Source organism: Micropterus dolomieu, linkage group LG23, assembly GCF_021292245.1.
Source record: "Micropterus dolomieu isolate WLL.071019.BEF.003 ecotype Adirondacks linkage group LG23, ASM2129224v1, whole genome shotgun sequence".
Classification (NCBI taxonomy): domain Eukaryota; kingdom Metazoa; phylum Chordata; class Actinopteri; order Centrarchiformes; family Centrarchidae; genus Micropterus; species Micropterus dolomieu.
The window spans coordinates 13364258-13383238 of NC_060172.1; the positions used below are offsets into that span (position 1 = coordinate 13364258).

At 40.5% G+C, this 18981-nt stretch overlaps 1 protein-coding gene across 1 annotated transcript in view; it reads right to left on the minus strand.

The window, feature by feature from the left end:
• Positions 1-11306, minus strand: part of jade2 (jade family PHD finger 2) — a 124542-nt gene extending 113236 nt beyond the window's left edge. The window contains exon 1 of the mRNA XM_046039587.1: positions 11190-11306. The gene's annotated coding sequence lies outside the window, so the exon portion shown is untranslated. The remainder of the gene's footprint in view (positions 1-11189) is intronic.
• Between the last annotated feature and the right edge of the window lie 7675 nt (positions 11307-18981).

The window sequence follows — 18981 nt, forward strand, 5'->3', positions numbered from 1 at the left end:
CTGGGCGGCCCACCGAAGTAAAGTTAATATGTGTGAAACACTGACTGAACCGTTGTTTTTCTTTTTACAAGCCAGGTCTTTGAAATTCTATCGGTATAACTCATTATACCGATATACCGCCCAGCCCTAGCAACAGCTAGAAGTCATGCAGGGAAGACTACAATATAGAGCCACACACACGCATCTATTTTCACCCTCTTTCCTTCAGTCTCTTCCCCAATCCATCTCCCCCACACACACACAAACACCTATTTTTGGAGAGCCGCTAGAGAGAAGGTAGACAAAAAAGAGGAGGTTCACACCAACGAGTTTGACAGGTATAGAGCGCCAAATAAAAGAATCACAAAGATTTATAAAGTGGGGTTGAGAGACCAGGGAGAGAAAAGACAGGAAGAAAGAGAACGGAGAGAAAGAGTGAGAGTGAAAGATAGATGAGAGAGAAAGACAGAGAAGGAGAAATAGGGCAACTATTATGAATGAGCTGAAAGAATCAAAATGTCAAGGGGTGTGTGTGTGTCTGTGTGTGTGTGTGTGTGTGTGTGTGTGTGTGGAATTTACCTCAACATCAAACACACATGAACACGCACAAACACACAATCTATGAAGATGTATTGCTCTCACCAAGAAAAAAAAGAAGAGAGAAAAAACACATTTGACACACATCATACACATCAAACGTCCTCATCAGGGCCATGCTAACAGGTGTGCAAGAAAGAAGAGAGCTACCTACTCACACAGCCCAATATCAAAGCTAAGCACACACATATTCTTCTTGTTCCGTATATGGATACCACCCTTCAACATCCTGTCATTTCAAGAAGAAGACTTTTTTTGGTGTGTTGTCTAGATGAAGTTGTTCAGGGCGGGTTTTGTGAGCAGTTTTCGTTTTTAGATGTGTCACTTAAAGTGAGCCCAGATGATTTCCCATCAGCGATTTTTCGGACAGTAAAATGCTAATAATCTGGGAAAACATCTATGGCGTATTTATACAGCAAGAGACAACTGGAAACCATTCTCACTGGTATGCCAGGTTTATGGTTTAGACTGCTGGAGGGGTGTATTCTTTACATCAGCTGTAAATGTGTTAGCATACATGTTTAGTCAATTGACTGATTAATCAATCACCAGTGAATTAGCAGTGAACAATTTGGATAATTGATGTATCAAGCAAAAATGGCAAAGATATTCCCCTTCTCTAACTTAATGATTTGCTGCTTTTCTCTGCTTAGCCTTCAGCTGCTTGTAGCGTTAAAGTACTCAAGATTTTTTTATTGGTCTTGAGACCGGTCTCGAACACTTTTTGATGGTACTCGGTCTTGTCTCGGTCTCAAAACATAGAGCACTCTGGATTTTTTTTTCATGACCATAATAATATCAATAAATTGCTTTTGCATTGTCTGATTAATTTGTTAACATTATTAATTTGATTGGATGTAAAATGTATTGCTTTAAATGCAACCAATAACCCTAATTAAAAATGTGTTGTTACCGTTAACAGCTGTCACTGGCTCGAGCAGGAGAAAACACATAGCAGTCTGTCAATTCTGCAGTGCAACCTTACGGAGACAGCTGGGACCCCGTTATTAACTTTTACAGCCACTTTGAAAGAAAGCATAAAGAAAGGTATGCTATGTGTACGTAGGGCTGGACGATATGGCCAAAAATGTTATCACGATAAAAAATTTCATGTCTTTCGATATCGATAATTATCACGATAAGTATCAAATTGTTTTTTCTTTTGAGTTTAAAGGTTTGCTTTTGCTCCTGAGTGAAAGGTGAAGAAACCTGATGGTTAATTGTGGTTTAAACTCTTCTTTATGGTCAGAACATGACAAACACTTGATGCCAAACAGTGGATCACTTCACAAATCTGAGGTAGAACATTCAAAACTATTATGATAAAATCTTTGTTAACAAATATACACAAGTAAATTTAAGTAAAAGCTTTATTCAGTCCTTTTTCCTCAGCAAAATAAACATATTAATTTAAAAAAAGTCCTAATTCATTTATGATTCAAGTGAATCAAATCAAACATTTATTGAATATTTATTTTGTTATTGAAAAAATTATATTGCGATTATTATTGTTATTGTTTTATTGTCCAGCCCTATGGGTATGTGACGTTAGCAGAGCAAGCAAGCTTACGTATGTATACTGTATATTTTAGGGCTCAAATTTCAGTTGCTTGCTATGAATGAGGTGCTTGCTTGTGCACCTGGATAGTTTTGCCACCTAGCCAGCACATGCTACCTAATTTAGTTAACATATTGAGGGAAGCAGCTAATGCAGTCTGAGGACAGGGCATGTGGTGAAAATTTGTTCCTAAGATCCATTTTTGCTTGTGATAAACAATGATGAGACAGACCATATACATGTAGCTAATTTATAAGTTAAGTTACATCACCTTTAGCTACTTGTCAGCTGCATACAGCTCCTACATTAAGGCTAAAACTTGAAAAAAAATTATGATTTGACATTTATGGTGTTAATTATCGATATCAAATGATGATTAATATTTTTTATCGTAATAACATTTTTGGCTGTATCGCCTAGCTCTAGTGGATGGAAACATGGAAAAGGAGGGTTGAATAAAGATGCTTGAGTTGATTTCAGCTCTTAGTGTTTGTATGTGGGTGATTTAATGGGAATGTGGATCTTTCAGATCAATTTGAGAAGTACCTATGATCTTGTTCCACATTTTATTGTGCGTCATGTAATGTGGAGAACTGGTCTTGGTCTTGACTCTGTCTCACCCTCCCTCGGTCTTGGTCTCGACTTGGTCTCAGCCCCTAAAAGTCTAGGTCTTGTCTCAGTCTCCATAAGTCTGGTCTTGGTCTTGGTCTCAGTTTGGGCGGACTTGACTACAACACTAGCGGCATGGCTCTGTGTCCGTCCAGCCACCACTTTGTCCAGACTGAAATATTTAAAACAACTATTAGAAAGACTACCGTGACATTTTTTTTAGACATTCATGGTTCCCAGACATTGAAGCCTACTGAGTTTGGTAATCATCTGACTTTACCTCTAGCGCCAACAACTTGTGTTCATTTAATCAATCACTTTGGTATTTCCCTGACGTTTTATCTAGTGTCATCGTGTTAAATGATAATTTTATACATGAATACATGATAGCATGCTAACACACAGCCTCACAGAGCCACTTGCATGATTGTAGTGAGGCACTTGCATGATTGCAGACCCTTACGGCTTATCTACACAAGAGTTTCAGGCGCGTGTCAGTCGTCCATGTCGCACACTTCTGACGGAACAGGTGCACATTTACATCAATACAGCTACACAGGCTGCGTACCCGCTTGAGTTTCACTCGTGATGGTGACCTAAACTCAATAATGTGCCTGAACGCTTCCTGTGTGGACACTGACAGAAGACTGAAGCGGCTGCTGCTAATGTGCTTCTTTTGCTATAGTGCTTGGTTGACTGTTGGCCAGATAAAACAAACAATTTAAAGATGTTACTTCAAGCTCTGAGAGCTCTTTAATTGAAGTTCTATAGTCAACACAATAATAAATAATTAAAGTAATCTTAAGTTGCAGCCCTAAATATGTGAAACTTTATGCTCCTGGAGTGACAGAATTACACTCCAGTTTCAAGATATTTGAGAGTCAAGAATTCAATGTCTTCAAAGAAAGCCAATCACTGCCGGACCCTTGATTGAAAACATTTCTTACCATGAGTTGCTGTGAGAGCTGCTACAAAAAAAATGGAAACCCACAAATAAACCTGAAGTGCATAGACAAAAAAGCACAGCATATAGCTGTGCTTGACTTCTCAGCCAGCTACTTTAATGTTGTGTCACGACTTCACTCAGTAAGACACACACACACACACACACACACTAATGTCTACTGACTGACGGCAAAGCTCAGAGCCACTTAAGAGCAGTCATGAGTCACTCTCTGATGCTGATCTCACCATCACCATTCCCATCAGCCCTCTCCCCTGTGGTCCCACCCCCCTTGCTGAACACCCCGTGGTGTTCCGCTGGATGGAAGAAAGCCCGCTCCTTATGTCAAATACAGAAGACTGTTGTCTCCGTAAACTGAATTAGTTTTCTGGCATTACTCTCATGGGAGCAACGCTACCCTAAGTGAAGTGTAAAATAACACAGGAACAAAGAATAAATGCTAGCTGTAGCTTGGTTTAAATGAGGAACACTAATGATGCTTAGAACCTAGCTTGGTCTAAGGGAAGCTGAAAGATGTTAAGAAATTATTTCCAAATTAAACATCTTTTACATTTCAGTGCTTCCCCACAGATATTTTATTTAGGGAGGGTTTTGTTAGATGTAGACGGAGTATTAGTAACTCTGGATTTTTGTTGACAGACATAACGATCTATCACCCCCCAGCTGTTCTAAGATATTTTCAGCTCATTCAAATACATTTGACATTTAATTCAGGAAGCTTACAGTTCCGCCTTTGTTCGGGCACTATAAATCTTTTAAAAATAAGCAAATGAGGTCAGTGTTAGCAAACCATACAGCTTAAACTAACTGTCCCTGTATTCAGTTTGCCTTAATGCTTAATGGAAAACCCCTTAAAACTTAATATTATCTTAGTCACCTTCTTACTATGACTGTTGGCTCTTACGTGGAAATGCACATCAGAATGTCATACTATAATGATCATAATCATAATTTGATGGCTGTTGTTGAGTTGTTTTCATATGTTGCCAGGGAGTTGCCACGGTAAATAAAATCTGACCCGGTGCCACACTCCCTATTAAGCAAGTTAGTTACTTGTGTTTGATGGGTTTTTTTTAACCCTGAACTCACAAAAGTGCTACAGAGAAATATGTTAAACAAAATGTTCAAATTATTTAAATATAGCAAACATGATCAGTATATAGATTTCATTCCTGTCCAACCACAATGCAGTACATTAAAATGTCCCTTTTCTATAATGGTGCCCATATGCTGCAACACAGCAATTGGCCAGGTTTGCAGCGGTTAGGAAGTAAGCAGGGTTTGAAATTATCTCCATGAATGCTTCTGAGGAAAGTCTGTCCAAAAATGTGCGCCCATTTAAACGATTATCGCATTTCGCCCCTCTCTACAACAAGAGGCTTTCTGTCCAGCCAAACACTTTAGCCTTCAGATGTTGTCAGACGACACGTCAAACAAACAAGTTCATCTTAAGCATACCATGGCCTTAAGTGGAATCCTTGTGTTACAGTGGGAGGAAGCATTATCTGATAATTATTTTACAGTGGCTGGTTATCAATATTTTGAGTACTTTTGAGTGTAAGGATTGTGTCCTTTAGGGACTTTGTCTAAATACAACTGTGTCAACAACTTCAGGAAAAAATTAACGAGGATGGAACAAAGTCGGGAAGGACGAGTAATGGGATTGAACTGATGTCAGTATGAGGACATGAAAGGAATTAAGGAAGAAACTCAATGTCCTAAGCCATACACACACATACTGTATATTGGTACACAATATGGATACACACATATGCACACCAACCAAAGAGGCATTGGGCCAAACAAACGAGCCACAGAAATCAAATAGATTTCCTTTATCACCTTGCTGGCTCCAGCCACCAGAACATTAACACAATATTTATTGATGCTGCCACTGCTCCTGCTGCTGCCGCTGCATCATGGAAGCAGGAATGAGAGAGCGGAAAACAGGAGAGCGCAAAAGAAGGAAAGAAGAAATGGATAAAAAGGAAAAAAAAAAAAAAGAAGGAAGGAAGAGGCTGAGGTCCAAATAATTTTCTAACTAAGCCTCTCGCTCCGTCTCCTGAAATCTGCTGACAAACAATGAAGGAGGTGAGTTGGAGCCAGCGAGGCTGGGGCCCTGCCAAAAAGCCAGGAGGAGGGAGAGCAAAAGGGGAGGGCAGGGAGGGAGAGAGAAACACAGAGAGAGATAGAGGATTGATCCATCGCTCCTGTCTCCGCTGCCATCAGGAGTTCATTAGCTCCTGGAAGGGAGTGAAGGAGGGATGAAAAGGACAGAGAGATGGCGGAGGATGAGCATTCTGCCCTTCACTCCCGCCGACCCTGTTTATCTACCTGCACCTCCCCACCTCCACCCCTCCTGTCGTCTTTCATCCTGTCCTCTCTACATCTCCTCCTCTCCTCTACCTTCTGTCCCTGCTAGCTAACCCTAAACCCTTCGCCCTCTATCCTCTCTTCAGCTATCTCTCCCCCTCACCTCCTAACCATCTCTCATCCTATTTTCCTTCCTTTTGCACTTCCTCTTGTATGTATTATCCTTTCTGTCTGCAAACTTTGTCTCCATTTTCGAATACAAGACATGTAAAAAATATGTAACCCCATTCCTTCTGAACATCAGCTCTTCCACCTTCTTTTGTTCATATTGATATAGTTCATGGTTTTTAAAATATACATTAAGCGCAAATGAAATCTTCATGGATGGCACGGTGAATCAGAAGCTTATTTCCATCTCACCGGGCATTCAAAACACCAAAGGAAAGTCTGACATACTGTTTCTGTCTGTTTACTCGCCCCCTCTCCCTACAAACAAACACACACACACACACCAACTCCTGAAACTCTTCCCATCAGGAGCTCAGGCAGCATCTGTCAGCCTGTCCATCACTGTGCTTACAGCCTTAAGACTTCGTTTTTTCCCCCTCAAGAAGAGGAGGTGGGAGCAGGCAGACAGAAAGAGAATAGTCCGACATTTAGGACGATAGAAGGAGAAAGTATCTAATGCATAATAACAAATCTGAATACGTGTTTCTGGTAGGGCTGGGCAATTAATCGAATTTCTTTTTCCAGTTACAACTGGGGCTTCAAACAATTATAAAAACAAGATAATCGAGATAAACCAATTATTGTGCTGTTTTGCCATGTGTTTTTATTCACCTGTCTAATAATGGGTTAAATGCAGAAAACAAACTTCCCGACAGGAATCAACAAAGGATAATTTAACTTAAATCCAGAGCACCTGTATCCTTTACAGAGGTGCGCTTTCACACTTTCCTAAACGCCCAAACTCACTCTCAGCCAGGCTGTGGCATGTTTAGATCAGCTCACTGCAGACAAGCCTGTCGCTGCTTGTATTCTGAAGCATAGACAAAAAAGCACAGCATATAGCTGTGCTTGACTTCTCAGCCAGCTACTTTAATGTTGTGTCACGACTTCACTCAGTATTGTATTCTGAAGCGCTTCTTTTTCAGCTATACTTGAAAAAAAAATGTCCACCAGTAATAATGGATGGATTTTTTTGCTCAGGTTGATGTTGGGCGGGGCTATGCTGGGAATTACACGAGATCACCAGACACAATAAAACTGTAAGCTGTCCCACGCATTAAAAAGGTGTGCCAAAGCAGTCAGGGAGACGTCAATCAAACATAAACCAGCATGTTACTAAGAAGGGATCTACAGAGTTTCATTAAGTGAAAACATCTGTGTGGGTGCTTTAAAAAAGGAGGAAAGTGATGAGAGATTTTCAAATCTATGGAAGCTGTTGACTTCTTTAGCCAAAAAACTTACATAATACATAAACATCCCATTAATTTCTCATTTACTTAGGTGAAATGAAAACACATGAAATAAGGGTAAAGGAAACGAAACAAGGTGAAATCTTGGTGAGATATTCTCTAATGATTACACAGTCGACTTTGTGGTAACAACATAGACTTCACAGTGAACTATGACAAAGAAAATGGATCATTAATTTTATCTGAAAAACCATCTGCTGCACCATAACGTCCACTGCTCTTATTCAGTCACCGAGGGACAGGTTTTCCAGGACGTAGACTTATGAGGCACATTCCAATTACTCCTGCAAAATATTTTCTGTGAAATATGTGCACCATTTTCTTCCTCGCCAGTGATGTGTGCAGGTGTGCAGACTTTGCAATTATCCGTTACTAACAAGGCAGGAAAAACAATGTAGAAATGAAAAAAAACCTCCCCATTAAAGCCTGACGTCATCTCCTGCCCACTAAACAGCAGGTTAGCACGCACACACAGGCGTGCGCACACACACACACACACACCCAAGAACCTACTAATGAGGTTCTAGGCCACAGCAGGGTCATCTACTGAGAGCTAACACTACAATAAAAAAAACACACAGGTTAATACATGCAACATGCTTGCAGCGTTTAATCCACCACATGGTTGGTTTCATGTTGCAAAACTTGTAAGACACAACAAAACCTGCACGTGAGGAAACCAAAACAATCACACAAATCAAAACAAACCTTTACACACTAAGAATAGATCAAAATCATTCAGAGATGTTCATCAGCCAAAATCAACTTTTTATGAGATTTGGTTGGTCTCATCTATGTTTCCTTAAAATACATGTAAATGTAATAAAAGTTTGAGTCTTTAAATATCTAATTGTATTTAAGAATGCATTTTCTGTTACAGTACAAGTTACTGTAATGTACTTAATTAAAGATAATCAAGACTAATAAAACAACATTCATGTTTACTTCTTCCTTATTCTGTCTCTTCACATTCTTCCAAGAGAAGAAAAGAAAAATAAATTAGAAAAAAAGACTATGGACTAAATGTTTATATATCACAAATTTTGATTCATCAAGTATCAATATTGGAAATCCAAAATCAGGCCATTTTCAACTCACAAAATCACAGCACATGGATCTAAACACCAACAAGAACACACACACACACACACACACACACACACACACACTCACACAGTAGTAATACCCTTGTGGCCAACATGCTGGTTAGTTAGTTAGTAAGCAGAGCAGAGCTAGTGACATGACAGCTAGCCAACCCGCCTGCAGGCAGCCACACACACACACACACACACACACACACACATAAATCCCTCAGCTCAGTGGGTTTCCATCCTTCTTATCTGACACGTATTTCTGAATCACACACACACATTTATCCTGCAGCCGTCTTTAGCAATGCGTGTAAAAACATGTATGTGCACATCGGGGGAGGCGGTATGCATGCGCATGTATGTTGTGTGTGTGAGGGGGATTGAGGGTACAGTTTATGTGACGTCAGCGCTCCATTCATGAACACCCCTCCTCCTCCTCCTCTTCACTACGTAGCTGCTAATGCGATACAACGCACCACGTGGGGGTCCTTACCCCCTTTCCCAGCCAATCAGAGCTCAGCGCTTATCGCAGCAGACACAAATACACATGCTACGCTACACCCCCGCCCACATACACACGTGTGCATATGTACACATGTGAGGCTTAAAAGGTCTGCATGCTCGAGTTTCACATGACATACTGTACAGGGGGAGTTAATGGTCTCACACACACACACACACACACACACACTCATCCTGGCTGTGGTCCTAAGTCAGATGATGAGACAAAAATGTTGATGGACAGAAGATGAGGGAAAAGATGGATGGATGCTGGATTAATGGATGGATGGGTGGATAAAAGGATGAGGAGTAACAGTACAGTGGGTGAATGGATGGACCAGAAAGAAGCAAAGGAGGTTTAAAGAGAAAGAGATGAGATGAAGTTATGGATGAGGAAGGAGGGGACTGAAACATGGATGACTGGCTGGAGGGCTGTCGTCAAAAAAAATAAAAAAATAAAAAAAAACGGATGCAAAATGGAAACAGCTCTCATCCCTGTTCACTCGCCTTGTAAACAACCACTGTCTCTAGGCGAGAGATGCGAGCCTAGAGGGAGGGGAGGGGGTGAGAGAGAGAGAGAGAAAACAAGATAGCACTGCATGAGGAAAGATATGAAAGGCAGAGAGGGGGATAGAGGAATAGAGAGAGAGTTGTTATGCCCCCACACACCATGACTCATCTCCAACAGGAGGAGGGTTGTGTGTGTGTATACGCGCAAGAGTTTGTTGCAAGTTTGAAGAGCATAGTACACGCATCTGTATTTGAATGTGTTTACAGTGAGCAAGAGGCACACGCAGTTGTTAGTATGTGTGCCCAATTCAAGCTTGCGTGTGGCTACGATGGTGGGAAGAGAAAGAGGAGGGTTGGGGGTGCTGCTGTCACAACTGGGAACATTTAACAAGTCCCCAGGCGACCCAGGCTTAATTGATTCAAGGCTAGAGCCTGTTCAGCTTCACATGTGCCATCAAAATTCTTTTTTTTTTTTCCCCCTCTTAATCTGGATAAATTGCACAATTTGTTAATGATCAGCACTAACAGGCAGACATAATATTCTTTGCAGGTTCTCCAGGCAATTATGAAGAGTAGGTGGCCACAACGCACCACTGAAAATCACTCCAGAGCAAATGCCCCACTTACACCCCATTAATCCTGCTCATGCCTGACTCCCAGCATCAGCAGCTGCAGCCACATGTCAAGTCCTTGTTTCGTTGTTGTTTTTCCCAGGTAAGGATGCAACAGACCCAATCATCCAACCCAGGGATACAGATGGAGCTCTGACTTTGAGGAGGTAAACAACAGCCACTCCCCCTTCTTCCAAAGCCAGCTAGATCTGCATGGCATGGAGGAGGAGGGGTGAAGGAGGCAGAGAGGAGTTGCTCTAATTCCTTGATGTGTGTATGTGTGTGGTTGCGTGCTCAGCCTTCCTAAAAGCTGTGTGCCCCCCCCCACCCCCCACCCCGTGGGGTGGGAAGGGAAGGAACCTGCAAATACTCCGGGGACTGTAAATCCTGCACCAAGACCTGCTGCTCTCCTCACAACATAACCATCGTGCAACTTCGTGTCAAACCCCCCCCCCCCCATATGTGTCTATACATGTGTGAGACTTTCAGCTTTTACATACGCCTGCATTCCTTGCCACGCTGCTGCAAATGAACCCTATTTGTTGCAATTACGCGCAAAAATAACCACACTTGGACTCTCTCCAACTACCCGCTGGCACACTTGATTCCCACCGGGGTGCGTTCACGTTACGTTTTGCAGCAAAACATGTCCAAGTTTGCCAGGTTAATTTAATCTCTCTGCGTGCACATGCTGTGGCTTCAAACGGGTTATTTGTCTTTCCACTTCCACTGCGACACATAAAACACATACCCCCTCCTTGACCCACATGCACCGCTCAGACTAACGACACTGTGAGCGCCCCTGCCGCTGACTGTGACTGACAAGACCGCTGCAAAAGTGCGTACTGAACTGCTGCTAGCCTAGCTCTGATATAGCACTTGCAGCAGCAGCAAAGTGGACTTAAGAGGTCCTGCAACACTCCCACTTACATTTTATCATTTCATCATCCGTAAAATAGTGGTATTTTTTTTTTTTACCTTGATCGCAGTCAGCTTCTGGTGCAGATACGTCCTCAGTCCTGGACGGTGAGCGATTCCCAGAGATTAGGAGATCATTGGGAGCCAGGCACATGTAGTTTTACAGAGGAGGGTTTAGTTTGCCCACTCGGTGCCCTGGCAGGCTGCTAGCAGTGCTGCTAAAAAGCCCCGACTCTGGATCCACGTTGGGTGACAGGACTGTCCCTTCCCCTCCCTTCCCTTTCCCTCACGGTGCGTGTTGACAGCGCGTCAGCTCTGCAAAGACCGGCGAGCGAGTCTAAATCCGAAATAAAATCCAAAAGTGGCAGCCAGACGGAGTTGGAGCCACTATAACTCAACAACAAATACAGTGGTGCCGCCGCTGTTCACGGTTTAGCAGGCTGCGAGGTGCGCACAACATACAGCTCACAGGAAGGCATGTCGCATTTTGCAAAAGCAGCCCAAACGTGGTGTCAAAATCCGACAGTGTTTTCCTCCCCAGTGCCAGCGGTAGGCTACGGGAGGAGGGGACGGAGAAGAAAGAGGAGGAGGGGTGAAAAAAAAGAAAGAAAGAAAAGGATGCTTTATTTCCAAACGATGAGTCAGAAAAGATTGCAAGCCAGTTTCGCAACGTCCCTCCTTCAAAAATAAAACATTCCGCTCTCCTCGTCTTCACTTGCTGCCTTGCCGAGCTTCCACTCTTCTACCCGGTGTACGTGCGCACCGCTCTGCACAAATGCACAGGCGGGTCTTCTCTTGTAACCTCTACCCCCACCCCAGGGAAATAAGACAACACCACAGAAAAATCAGCTCTTATCATCAGCTTGAAAACTCTTTTGGCGCCATATTTATGGCGTACTTTCAATTCACTGTTACCGCAAGCTGCACTTCCTACTCGGAGAAATGCTAGATTACTGCGCCTCGAAGAGGAGGGGATGGGGATTGAACCTTCACCTGCCAATTCTCTGTCAGTGATACAGAATTTACTTTGAGGCAAAGGAAAGTGTTGAAACGGCACATAAAAAGCGGTATGCGGTAACTGATCTCTAGCCACCGATTCCCATAAGGGCACAACAGCCACCAGTTTAAAAGATAATTATTTTCTGAAAAAATAATAGGCTTATTTGTTACTGGAGGACTCAGTCATGCAATGTACAGTGCATCAGCTTTAAAAGATGTATAATATTTGAATCTTATTTATCAAATATTTATTTTAATTGTACAAATATAAAGGTGGATACATTTGTGAAATATCTGCAAATTGTACAAACTTTTTACCAAGGTAACTGCAGACTGGTTTCTGGATAAAGATGTCACCTTAAAATATCATACAATTATTGCTTTATGTTAACAAGTAAAACAACGTTTTTTCCATCCCTTGTTTCCGGTGATTGACATGTGACTGGACTCCTCTATATGAAATAATAATTATGTTAGAATTCTCACTCATCCACAACTTGCAATTTATAGTACCTATTAATTTCAACATCAACCTGTCCATTTATTTTTAAAGGCAATGCTTAATTCTCACCACCACCAATAACTGCTGTCAAAATAACTGGCAGCTGGAGCTTGACGGAGTGACGGCCTATAGTTGCACTTTACTGTAAGTGATAATATCTCTCCACCATTGATTGATTTACTCACAGTGATCCAAAGGGAGTGGTTGGCAAGTAAATTACCTTCCTTCACATTTTCTCAAAAATCTATATTTAAAGGGGAGGAGGGTGTTTGATCAATGTGCAATCTACTACCATCCACTGTCTCTAAATCACTGTCCTCTCCCTGTTAAGTAGGACTACATTTTCTTGTACTTTTTCAACAGTCTGACGCTTACAGAGTGCATTTGTTTTCACAAACAAACCCTTCTTCATTCCTCATTAAAACTCCCCATCTCATTAAGTATGTGCAGCTTTTTACTTCTGCATCTCTGAAGTGACAGACAGCGGATTCTTCTTCCCTCAGCTTTTTTGTATCCCAAATGTCTGGTCAACTCATAGATGCAGAGCCAGTATGCACACTAAAATTAAGGTCATTCGGATGAACAAATGGGACAATTCTACTTGTGAAACACGCAGACCTGCAAGCACATGTACACACACACACACACACACAAAAACCACTCTCACACATGCAAGGATGTCAGGTGCACAAATGTTCATATCAGCTGTATCAGGTGTCACTCAGAAAGTGAGGAGAGAGAGAGAGGAAAAGAAGGTGCAATGCTGTTTTGCACAAAGTGAAATGAGGTGGTGAAGGACACAGGAGGGATTTCTCTGGCACAGGTTCAAATGCAACAGCAGCATCCCACGGTTTGTCCTCCCCTCCTCCTCCTCCTCTTCTTCCACATAACACAGGTAGGTAGTGCCCCCTGAGGAAACAGCCTGTGACCCTCTCTGTGGTCTGTTTTTTAATGTGAGGTAATACTATTTCCTGTCTGATGAGACGCACACAATGTTTATTTAGGAAGCAGATCCATGCAAATCTGGGTCAAATAGTAGCTTTTTTAATCTACTTGGTGCACCAGATGGGTGGGGTTTACAGCTGCAGAGCATTTCCAATTGTTATTAGTGCATGGTTAAATGTGCTATATGTAGCACATCATTGAAGACATTAGTATTAATGAGTCAACTGATAGGGGGAAAAGTTATAATATTTAACCTATCCTTGCATTATGGTGGTGTGTGAAGTTATAAAACAGTGGTGGATGGAGTATTTTCATCTTTTACATGAATGTTACGTAAAAGTAGCAATAGCCTACCACACTAATTTTAAGCTAAATCTAATTCTTAAGTACTAATAATCAAATACATGTAGGACAAAAGTACTAATAGTATAAGTATTAAACTAGCCCAAAATGTAGTAGGGGTAACTTACCTCAAAACTACTTACAGTATCTTATCACTATATCATGTTGGCATCCAAATCAAGTTTGACTTGCTAACTTGGTGTTCTTTCACAACAAAACAATATATGTATGACAAATATTACAAATATCTATAATATACTAGTATTCTTTAATAGTAGTTAGCTACTAGTTACATTATATTTTACTCTTATTTTTTAGCTATTGTTAAGCTACCATTATTGGGCTACTTTAGCTTAGCTCAAGTTAGGCTTTTAAGCTAAGTTTTTAAGCTAATGTTAGCCTAGCCAACATTTGCTAACAACAGTCCCTCCTTGTATTGCTGGTAGCAGATGAAGCTGTTTATGTTTCAAGTACATACGTAACTCAAGCTTAAGTTAGCTAACAATGTTTTACAAGTACCACCAACATATAGACAATTCATTAACTAGCTAAATGATAATTAGCTTCACTCACTGTTACAGTTGCAGTAAAATAAGGTCCACAGTGAAGCTTTGAAATGATTGGTTAGATGTGCTCTGGACCTAACAGGCAATTAAGGCACACAAAAACAACAATTTGAACAGATGTTCCCAATTACTTGGCACAAGTTATTTTTAGATTCTGGGTCTTGACAGAACACCATTTCAGTGGTGCTTAGTCATTTAGTGTTATAATGCAGAATAAAATTATCCAAATCAGTATTGGACTGGTGATAATAACCATAACCTTGTTCCCCTCTTTGCTTTGTTAGGATATATACCCACTGTGTTTTTAACACTAACAGCTCAGCCATAAATTCTACATTTACAAAGACAATAATGTCCAGTTTTGATTGATAAGGTCAAAGAGGTATTAATTTAACTATCGACCCATGTTTATTATTATGATTATAGTTTGCAGTGCTGTTGAACTGGACTTCATTGTATTGGAAGGTGGTGGGGGGGGGGGGGGGGGGGGGGGGGGGGGGGGGTAGAATGTGTGGTAAAGCTGTTGTGCTGGATTGCATAATATTTTATAGGTGTAGCTAATAAAGTGACCAGAGAGTGTATCAGCAACTCTTACCTTGAGATACAATTGATTCAAACCAAAGAAAGCCAGGGTGTTACCAATTTAGTAGTATGATTCATGGTCCTCTTTGGCAACAAAAGCTTAAAAGAAAGCCAAAGTAAGGTGCATCCAAGAAATCATGACTGTACATTACATTATTATACAGACATTTTGCATTTTGACTTGTCATTATCAATGGTTCTGTTATATTTAAGTGTTCTAGTTAGCCATGACCATGTGCCAGTGAGCCAGTTGTGGAAAGTAATTCACTAAATTTACTTGAGGTTTTTGAGTTACTTATACTTTACCCAAGTATTAATTTTATTTATTTTTATTTTTTTTGTAATTTTCTGCTTTTCCTTAATTAAATTTCAGAAACAAATATTGAACCATTTGCACCAAATTTATTTGATACCTACATTTACTGGTTACTTTTTAGATAAAGTGTTTACTTGTAAAAAAAGAAAAAAAGAAAAGAAAAGAAAAAAAAGGTGTTTATAAAACATTATGCTAGTGTTTGCTGAAAATCTTTTACATAAAGAAATAGTAACTTCACCTCCACCATACACTGCATGATACAGATGCTTATACATTAGTGCGTCAGTAACAATGTTGAAATAGCATAATATATGACATAGAGTGGTCATTCTGCTGCATAACAGGTATTTTTACTTTAGATATTAGTACATTTTGGTGGCACTACTCATCTGCTATTACATAAGGAAGATTTTGAATGCAGGACTGTCACGTATAACGAGTATTTTTACATTGTAATAGAGATTTGAATACTTCTTCCACCACTGCAGTGAGCCAGCCTGCTCAATGCCAGGACCCTAAACCATGTACCATTTCCATTTATACAATGACCAATACCACAACATTTTTTTACTGAATATGGATGACAGTGCCTGTGCCATGTCCCATGGTAGAACAGAAAATACCACCACAGTAGCATGACTTTTCAAAGCACGTGTGCTGTTTATATTTGATAAGACCGTGGCATTAGCAGAGCTGTGTCAAAAAGCACAAAATGGAAAAAACACACAATTTGTGATTCTCTTCAAGTTTAATTCCCTTGATCACCTTTGGCCTTTGGTGTCCATTTGGTTTTGAGTATTCCAGTCGAGTTAATTAGTTTCAAATGTTTTCATCTTTTTCTCCTCCTTCTTCTCAGGGGGCATTTTGTCTTTAACAAAATATGTCAGTGTAACTTACTGGTGATATCAATCACTCTCCCACCAACACACTTACCACAACAACGACACACACACACATACACACATGCACAGCATCAGCCAACATTACACTATTTTTCCATGACATCGGTTGCATTTGATTTTCCTAACCACACATTTCAGGAAATATGTGAAAACAGAAATAACAAGCTTCATCTATAGAGCTTGGTGGTGTTACAGTAGAGTGGGTACACTAAGGGATACAACTGAGTGAGAAGATGGATGCACTGTATCGTGACCCCAGTATTCATGTCAACTGCAATTAGGCCAATAGATGGGTTTATATCCTAATTTTTTGAACAATGGGTCAGGACCTGAGATAGCTGGCAGGCCCTGCTGCTCCAGCATCCCTACATGTGAAGAGCACTAGTTTTAATTAGTCTGTGTCCCAGGGTGACAGACTACATTTATCACTTTGGTCCCAAGCCTAAATTTTTTAAGCACCCCTCCCCTATTGGTTAGCTACAGTCGATGCAATGTCAAGCGTGGCCTGATTGTCAAAGTCCTGCTCCAAACTACACTGCATTTTCCAACAAGTTTCAGAGATGCTCTTCCCGCTTTGGTAAAATATGAAATCAGATCTTTTATTTATATATTTTAAGTACTATTTATTTTATGAGACTTAGTCCTTGGGTGGCTAATGAGCTAGATTTCCTGCTTTACTTTCTACATGCCAAAGGTTTATGTTCCTACTGAGCAATTTAACAATGCTTAGCCATCTGAAACAGCAGAAATGGTTTAGACAGCTTGTGTGTAAAATTAAGCTACACAGATTTGAGTGTTTTCACCTTTATTTAACAAGACGTACAGATTAAAATTCTGCATAGATCAACACAGAACCAACATTCACAGAAGGAGGAAGAGTAAGGAAAAACACACTGTGTCTTTTAACTTCGACAATCATACGTTCTTGTACATATGGTCCTCTTGTGAGTGTATTTGCAGTTTCGAGATAAGGTTGGGGCCCTGCTCAGCTCATTTAAATTCAGCGTGATCAAGAAGAAGCTTGTTTTAAAATATGGAAAATATTTGTATTCATCTACCATGGGTGTGGGTGCAAACAGGAAATAACATAAACAGGAAGAACAGAAAGTACCGAACAGGAAGTATGGCGTATAATATGTTTATTTATAATTTGTTATAGTAACAACACGGCTATTTTTGGAAAAGTTTAAAGGTGTATTTCTTAACTTTTGTGGGGGCTGCAAATTGACCCCACAGACATCTAAGCCAACAAGTCCTTTACAAATTAAAGAATAAAATACAATGTTTTTACAACACATACAGGCATTTTCTGCATTCCCAAACCATTACAAATTGTGGTTAGGTATTTAAAATGTTTCATGGTTAGGCAGCATCACTATGGATTTATTTGTGCTTCTCTGTGCTGCAGATAAGCAAATGTACACAGGTACTGTTCAGGCACGTTCGTGTGCATCTTTATTTTATACTCAAGGAAACAATGTCACTTTAGCAAACCACAATGTAGGCCCAGAGAAAACGTAGAAATCAGTTTCAACCCAATATAACCAAACCACTACACCTTTGAGACAAACATGAAAGAATTTTAATTTAAGAATGTAAATGGACTGGACAGGCAACGATATTAAGTACCTTCAAGACTAATTCCTTTTCCTATTTATTTTCCTGCTAAAAGATTACTTGTGGCAGTAGCCTACTATGCTGAAATAGCCCCACAGACACGACAGGATGTTGGATCAACCTTCTCTGCGTACAGTGGGTTTGCAAAAACATTAACATGTATCTCAGCAGAGGCATAATTCCAGCTTGAAGTTTGGTTGAGTTTAGCCACAAAGACGACTTGATTAGGGTTAGGGAAATATCATGGTTTGTGTTTAAATACCTGCTTAGTTAAGGTTATGGAGCAATCGTGGCAACTGTTCTACCTACCTGCTCCTCATAGACAATAGTATAACTCGCATATAGTGTTTTACCTTTTAACCTTTTAAATGTGGGGGAAAATCTGCAAATAAGACTGACTTTTAATTTGTACCCACTGCTAGAAAACTGAGTAAATGGGAGTTAAAGCATGAAACTGTGTAAACATGTAATTGCCTCCTCATAGTTAATTGTCCAGTCTGAGTCAGCTTTCATAGGCGAAAAAAAACAGATTTATAATGATATATAAAAACCTCCTTTCATGCCCGTCCCATTCTTCTTGCAGTAACCTTGATATGCACAGACACTTTACAGAGTGAGTTAATCCTTTCTCATTGGCACTCCCCCAGGACTCCAGCTGAAAGGGCTACCTGTTGTCTCTGAGTTTCCCAATTATAGTTTTCTCCTGAGTAAGCATACATTTGGTGACTCATCAAGAACGGCTGTCTGCCAGAGCTGGCTGGGAATGCAGTGTATTATTTCAGCATCAGTGTATATTTCAGGCAGAGTGAGAGAGGGAGAGCAAGGTCATAAACTTAATGGGTTTGTTCACTCAATAAAGCAGCGACTTGTATGACTTGGAAGCATCCCAAAATATAACACACACAGGAGTGCCACTGGTGGTTTTTCTGGGGCAATTTGAATGGAGGTGATTTTTTTATTTTTTTATGTGCGCTTACTTGTGAGCTTTCTTGTCTTTCTAGGGCTGACTCCAGAGGGAGGAGAGAAATGTCTGAGGAGAGAACTTTTTAGGGGGCACACTTAACTTACAGAGACTGGTTTA